Source organism: Pinus tabuliformis, chromosome 3_1 (genome assembly GCF_031772625.1).
Source record: "Pinus tabuliformis cultivar Carrire ecotype Pingquan chromosome 3_1, CPIR1, whole genome shotgun sequence".
NCBI lineage: Eukaryota > Viridiplantae > Streptophyta > Pinopsida > Pinales > Pinaceae > Pinus > Pinus tabuliformis.
In genome coordinates this window covers 89,401,629-89,407,870 of record NC_142301.1, presented here as the reverse complement: position 1 = coordinate 89,407,870, position 6,242 = coordinate 89,401,629, and positions in this window count along the sequence as shown.

Here is a 6,242-nt window from a genome sequence, read left to right as displayed (position 1 = left end):
ATCTTGAAGCTTTCATTTTTAGGAACCTACATTTAGTTCTGGACAATCCTGGGGGAGCACACAGGTTTTGTAACACATAACAGATGTCAGAATACCAAGGGGATTGTTCAAAGGCTACATTGATCTTTGGAGTCGCCAGCTCAGGTTCATTGTCCAGCTGGTTTATGTCTAAGGCTTGGAAGTTTGCTTCTGTCATTAGTTTGGCCAAACCTTGCCCTTTTATTAGTTTTGTAGGTTTTATTTCAATATCAAATTCCAAAATGTTGGCAATCCATTTTCCTCTCCTGCCCTCTAAGTTTTCTTGAGTGAGTATGTCTTTCACAATGGGACTTGGCACATAAGCTATAACATGGGAATAAAGGATGTAAATCCTGAAATCTTTGATGGCCTTGACCAAAGCATAAGCTTGTTTTTCCATGATCTGATATTTCAGAGGTGCATCTCTAAGAGCTCTACTAAAGAAAGCAATGGGTTTCTCATTTCCTTGGTCATCTTTCTGTAATAAAACAACAGCAATAGTGTGCTAGGAGGCAAAAGAGAAAATGATAAATTCTCTATCAAATTGAGGATTTGTTAAGACTGGGGTTTGGGTAAGGGCCAGTTTTATACCTTCAAAGGCTTGATTTGCTTGTACTGTCCATTTCACTTTTGAATCTTTCTTTAGCATGTTGTTCAACAATCTGATCAGTTCTGCTAAGTTTGGGATAAACCTTCTTAAGAAATTGATCTTCCCTAAGAAAGCTTGCAATTCTTTGATGTTTCTTGGGTGGGGCATTTGTAAGATAGCTTGTATCCTGTCTGGGTCAATTCTTATGCCATCCTTTGAAATGGTATGCCCTAACAACTTACCTTCTTCCAAACCAAATAGAGACTTCTTGGGATTCAAGGAAATTCCATATTTCCTACATGTTAAGAAGATCTGCCTTAAATGCTTCAAGTGTTCTTGGTCAGATTTTGAGAAAGGTGTGAGGTCATCCAAATAAATGACAAGAAAGTCATGAATCTCTTTGGCAAAAGCAATATCCATTGCTCTTTGAAATGTTGCCCCAGCATTTTTCAATCCAAAAGGCATTTTTACATACTTGAAAGTTCCCCATGGGGTTGTGAATGCAGTTTTGTCCTGATCATCAGGGTGCACTAGGATTTGATTAAAGCCTGAGAATCCATCAAGTAATGAGATCCTTGAGGCCCCTACCACTCTTTGGAGAATGTGATCCATCTTAGGTAAGGGATAGTTGTCTTTGAGGGACACTTGGTTTAGATTTCTAAGATCAACACAAAGTCTTATCTCACTAGTTTTCTTTCTTGTAGGTACCAAATTTGAAATCCAATCAGAAAACCTGATGGGTGCTATGATGCCGGCTTTAAACATTTTTTGCAGTTCTTTTTTGATTGAAGGGAGAAGCATGGGATTGATCCTTCTCAATTTCTGCTTAAATGGCTTCTGATTAGGCTTGAGAGGGATAGTATGCTGGATAACCGAGGTGTCATAGGATTTTAAATCCTCATAACCCCATGCAAAGACATCTTGAAACTCTTTGAAGAGGTCTATGTATTTAGGTTTTTGATCAGGAGGTAAGGAAGCAGACAATTTTATTATCTTGGGCTTGTCAATAGTTCCAATGTTGCATTCCTCAATGGCAGCATTAAGGGGCTGCATTTTTGGTTTTCTAGGGATATCATTTGAGTCAAAGATGTCCTCTAATGGAGTTAGGCCTATTGGAAGAAAATTATCTTTCAGCTCTATGATCTCAGCCTCTGTAGCAGCTATTTCTTCATAACTGGTTTGTTGAATTTCTTGTATGTTGTTTTTGTTAAAAATTGTTGGATGTAGGATTTGGTGAGCTGTCTTAGGTGATATTGGCTTGTTATTCTGTTCATTTTTTATTTGTGATTGACTTGCTCCCTCAGTGTCAATGTTCAATCCTGCAAATTCTTGTTGCAAGGTCAAGAAGTTATTTATTTGTGTATCATCTTCAAATACTTGCCAATCTTTAACATTGTTTGGGACAGAAGGTCTGTGTTTTACCTCAGCTGTAAAGCAATGGCTAGGTTCAAAGGGTAGTTTACAGGTGCTTGCAAATGTGGCTAAACTATGAGCATGAAGATTGTGGGTCCGAGGAATTTTGGCGATCTGAAATTCAGTGAAGGAATTTAGTATTTCAGCAACAACAGATCTATACGATCTCAGTCTTTTGTCATTGGTGACAAAGTTACCTTTTACTTGTTGGACAACTAGGTCTAAATCTCCTAGTATTGAAACCTTTATGGCTTGTAAGGATTTTACTAGTTTGAGGTCTAGTAAAAGAGCTTCGTATTCTGCCATATTGTTGGTGCATCTGAAATTTAACCTATAGGCTCGGTCTTCTGCATGACTGTTTTGTTTATTATGTATCCAAACTCCAGCTCCTGCCCCTAATTTGTTGACTGACCCATCAAATTCAAGGAACCATAGGACTTCTTGTTCTAGGGGAGACTTAATAACTTCTCTGTGATCTGGGATTGTGAGTTGAAGTTCTGGTTTTTCATTTAGTTTGTCTTTTAGGACAGTCTCATCACTTGATTGGATCAACTTTATTTCTAGAGCAGTAGCTTGTTCATTAATGTCCTGATCTTGTTTGAGTGTCTTGGTTTCATCATCATTTGTAAGACCTGAATTATCATTGAAGAGAATATATGAATCTATATCAGAATGGACAGCATATATGGGAAAGTTTTGAGGTTTTTCTTCACTGCTGACCATGTATTTCGTAAGTGACTCTCTATATAACCTCTTGGGTTGACCAAAGATTGAGATGGTTGCATACGACATGTCTAATTGTAGGGAACCTTGGAGTTTAGCCCCCCATGATCTTGATAACAACATCCCATATTTGGGTGGGATATCAGCAACTACAACGTCCATCAGGATTGTCTTATTGGGGTATTGGACAAGTGACACACATAAGTCTTTTATTAAGCCTAAACACTTAACTTGGCTGGAGTCAAACGAGAATAGGTCCTTATATGGTCTTGTAATATCTAGATTTAATCTTTCCATGACTGATTTAGGCATCAAGTTGTGAGAGGCACCTGAGTCAAACATTGCATTGTGTAGTATCTTATCATGAACATGCAGGCTGACATAGAAAGGTAAGACCCCTGTAACTGCTGTCTTTCCATCAACCTCTGGACCGAAAAGAAATTCTGGGGTGTCATCCAACACATTGACATTATCTTTATTACGAGTAATTTGAAGGGACTTCTTGATTTGTTGTCTATAAATGTCATGCTTGGCTAGTTCTGAAAGAGGAATAGCTACCTTCAATTTGCCAATTTCATCTTCTAAGTCAAAGGGTCTTTCAGATGGGATCTTGGTGTTGTGGGTGACAGTCCTTTCCTTGTTCACTAAGTCTTCTTCTTGCTTCTTTTCTTGATTTTGAGGCTTATCCCTCTTTCTTGTCTTTTGAGAAATGTTGCTTGGGTTGTGTTGGAAGGGTGTCGTATCTACTGGTTGCTGTTTTGAGGGGGATGTTTCAGTTATTTCCTCAACTGTTACCTCATCTGTAATTGGACCAGTTTTGTCACTTGGTTGTGTGATAATAGCTTCCTTAGGCGGTGGAGTGTCCTTTGTCCTGTCAGGCTGTGTCACATTTATAGTTCTGCTTCTTAGCTTGTATTGCTTATGAACTTCATAAACAGCTGTGTCATATCCTTGCTTAAAGTCAAATGACTCACCTGACCTGGTTTGGAATTGCTGAATGTCATCATCCTTATGATCTTCTTGACTCAGAAAAACTTGCTGCTCATCATTCAGGCCCATTAGGTTAATGTGGGTGTCATCTGTTTGCTCATTCGAAGTGGATGCCTCAGTATAGTTTTCCTGGAAGGGAGGTCTTATGTCTGGATCAGAACCGGTTTTGCCAACGTTTGGGCTTTGATTTCTCCTAAAATTGGGATTTCTGACAGGGTTATTTTGTGGTGCTTCCCATGATGACTTTCTCTCAACTGATTCTACTCTTCACCCAGTCTCTTCATACCATTGAGTATTGCGTCCAGTTTTTGATCAAAGGCTGAGGGTTCTTCTTTGAAAGTGGTTCTCTTTTCCAATTTTGCCCTGTTTCTTTTGGCAATCAGGTTGGCTTCTACTGTGACAGCAACCTTTTGGGCATCTTCAAGGGTTTCAGGGGCTCTTTCCTTCAACTAATATGCCATATCAGGGGCAAAACCATCAGGAAATTTGTACAAGGCTAAATCAGGAGGAGGTCTTAAATTCTGTGGTACTGCGTTATATACATTATTGAATCTTGCACAATATTCCAAAACGGTCTCTTGAGGACCTCGTTTGATTGTATCATATTCACCAAGTATGTGCAGGGGATCTTTCTTTTTCTCCCATATGTTAGTAAAGGCTTGATAAAGCTCATCAGGAGTTGTGATGGTATTTACAGCCAGTGATCTAAACCAAGTTCTTACATCCCCTGTCAGGCTCTGAACAAAGACTCTCATTCTCACACTGTCATCATCTATTTCATAGTTCTCAAAATGGTCTTGCATCCTTCTGGCATGCTGAATTGCTGTGAAAGGGCCAGTGGAGTCAAAATATGAGATCTTGGATTGGTAGTCCTGAGGTAGAGCTGTAGCATTAGCAGGCAACTGCAGGGGTGCATATCTATTAGCCATATTTGCGGGATTTATAGGGTTGACAGGGATAACTTGAATGATTGGTACAACAGGGGTAGTGGGAACGGTAGAAACTAGAGTGTTGGTCAAGTGAATATGTGCAGTGGATGGAGGTGTGAAAGGAGGGCCTTGATATGTGGATGTTGAGCTGGGGGAATCAAGGGTAGACCGAAATAGAACCTTGATTGGAGTTGGAACAGGGTTTGGATAAGCTGTCTCAGGAATTGAATCAGCAAGAGTTTCCTGTCCCTACTGCTTCCTAATGATCTTAGGGATTGTATTAGGATTTTTAAAAATAGTTGGTGGGTTGGGGTCAGGATTTGACCTTGTATACCGTGGATTCTTCTTGGGAGCCAGCTTCTGAACTAGTTTTTGAGTATGTTTTTTGGAATATTTTTGTGTCTACAAGGGCCAGACAAGATTTTGGAGTGACTGTGTATATCTTAAAGCTAGCATGACAATTGACTGAAGCAGCTTAAAGAAATATACAGAAATTAGAAAATCCCGAGGAACTCCCCAGCGGAGTCGCCAATTATGTTATCACCCAGGTTGTTCCCTTTGACTCCCAAGGGAATACGGCCGGGGTAACCACTAACCAATCTTTGGATTACAGCTTCTAGCCAAACTTCCTCCCTTTTGTTATAAATGAAGTGGCCTAATTGGTTTCTCACTTTGAGCTGTGCCTTCTTGCCTTTGCCTGAAAAATGTAGCACATCAGCGTTCCCAAACTGCCTGAAGTATTCAAGGGCAAACAATCTCATGGGCACATATCTGGGCAATCTGTATGGGGGCAACTCACACCCATATATTCTAATGACTGTGTGGTGTTGGTAATAGTACCAGTTCCCAATGCTGTATGCCTTGGACAGCTGAAGAATCCTCTGCATTTCATCAGTTAGTCTTGGAGGAGGTGAGCTCATAAGAAAAGACATGGCTGGGTGGATGAAGAGGTCTATAAACTCACAATAAGTATATGGAGAACAGGATCTGCAATGGATAGCAGAGGACCAATAAACTACTGACCTTGGATTGTCTTGTGCATCCACTCTCTTCATAGCAAAGTGAAATTTCTCATGTTGATAATACAAAATTAAGTGGTAGATGTAAGAGGTGTATCTGAACACCCTTTCTCTTGCCAAGTTCATTAATTGCTCATGTATTTTGTCAGATATGTAGGTGACATAGTCATAGCAGATTGGAGACTTGCCAAGGGAAAACATGAGCATCATCATTAGCACAGTTTCATCAACAAATTCAATCGAATTATAGCCCAGAATGGGACTGATCATGTCTACAAGGTCTCTACCCAATTGGTTGAGGTAAACATGAGAAATGGGAGGGTACTTCACAGTGTCAGAGTCAATGAATAATTGATTTAGTTTGGTGACTTGACCATCTGTCAATTTAGCTCCTTGATTTATCAGATCAGCCAGTGATAAAGGGACTAATTTCTTCTCAGTTTTGAAGTGCAGCATCTCTCTGATGGCTTCAGGGGTGACATAGAAAACAACTGAACCTGAAGGGTCAATCACAGCCCTCTGAGTGGCGTCGTAGCATTCAGCACATAAGTGGATTAGGTC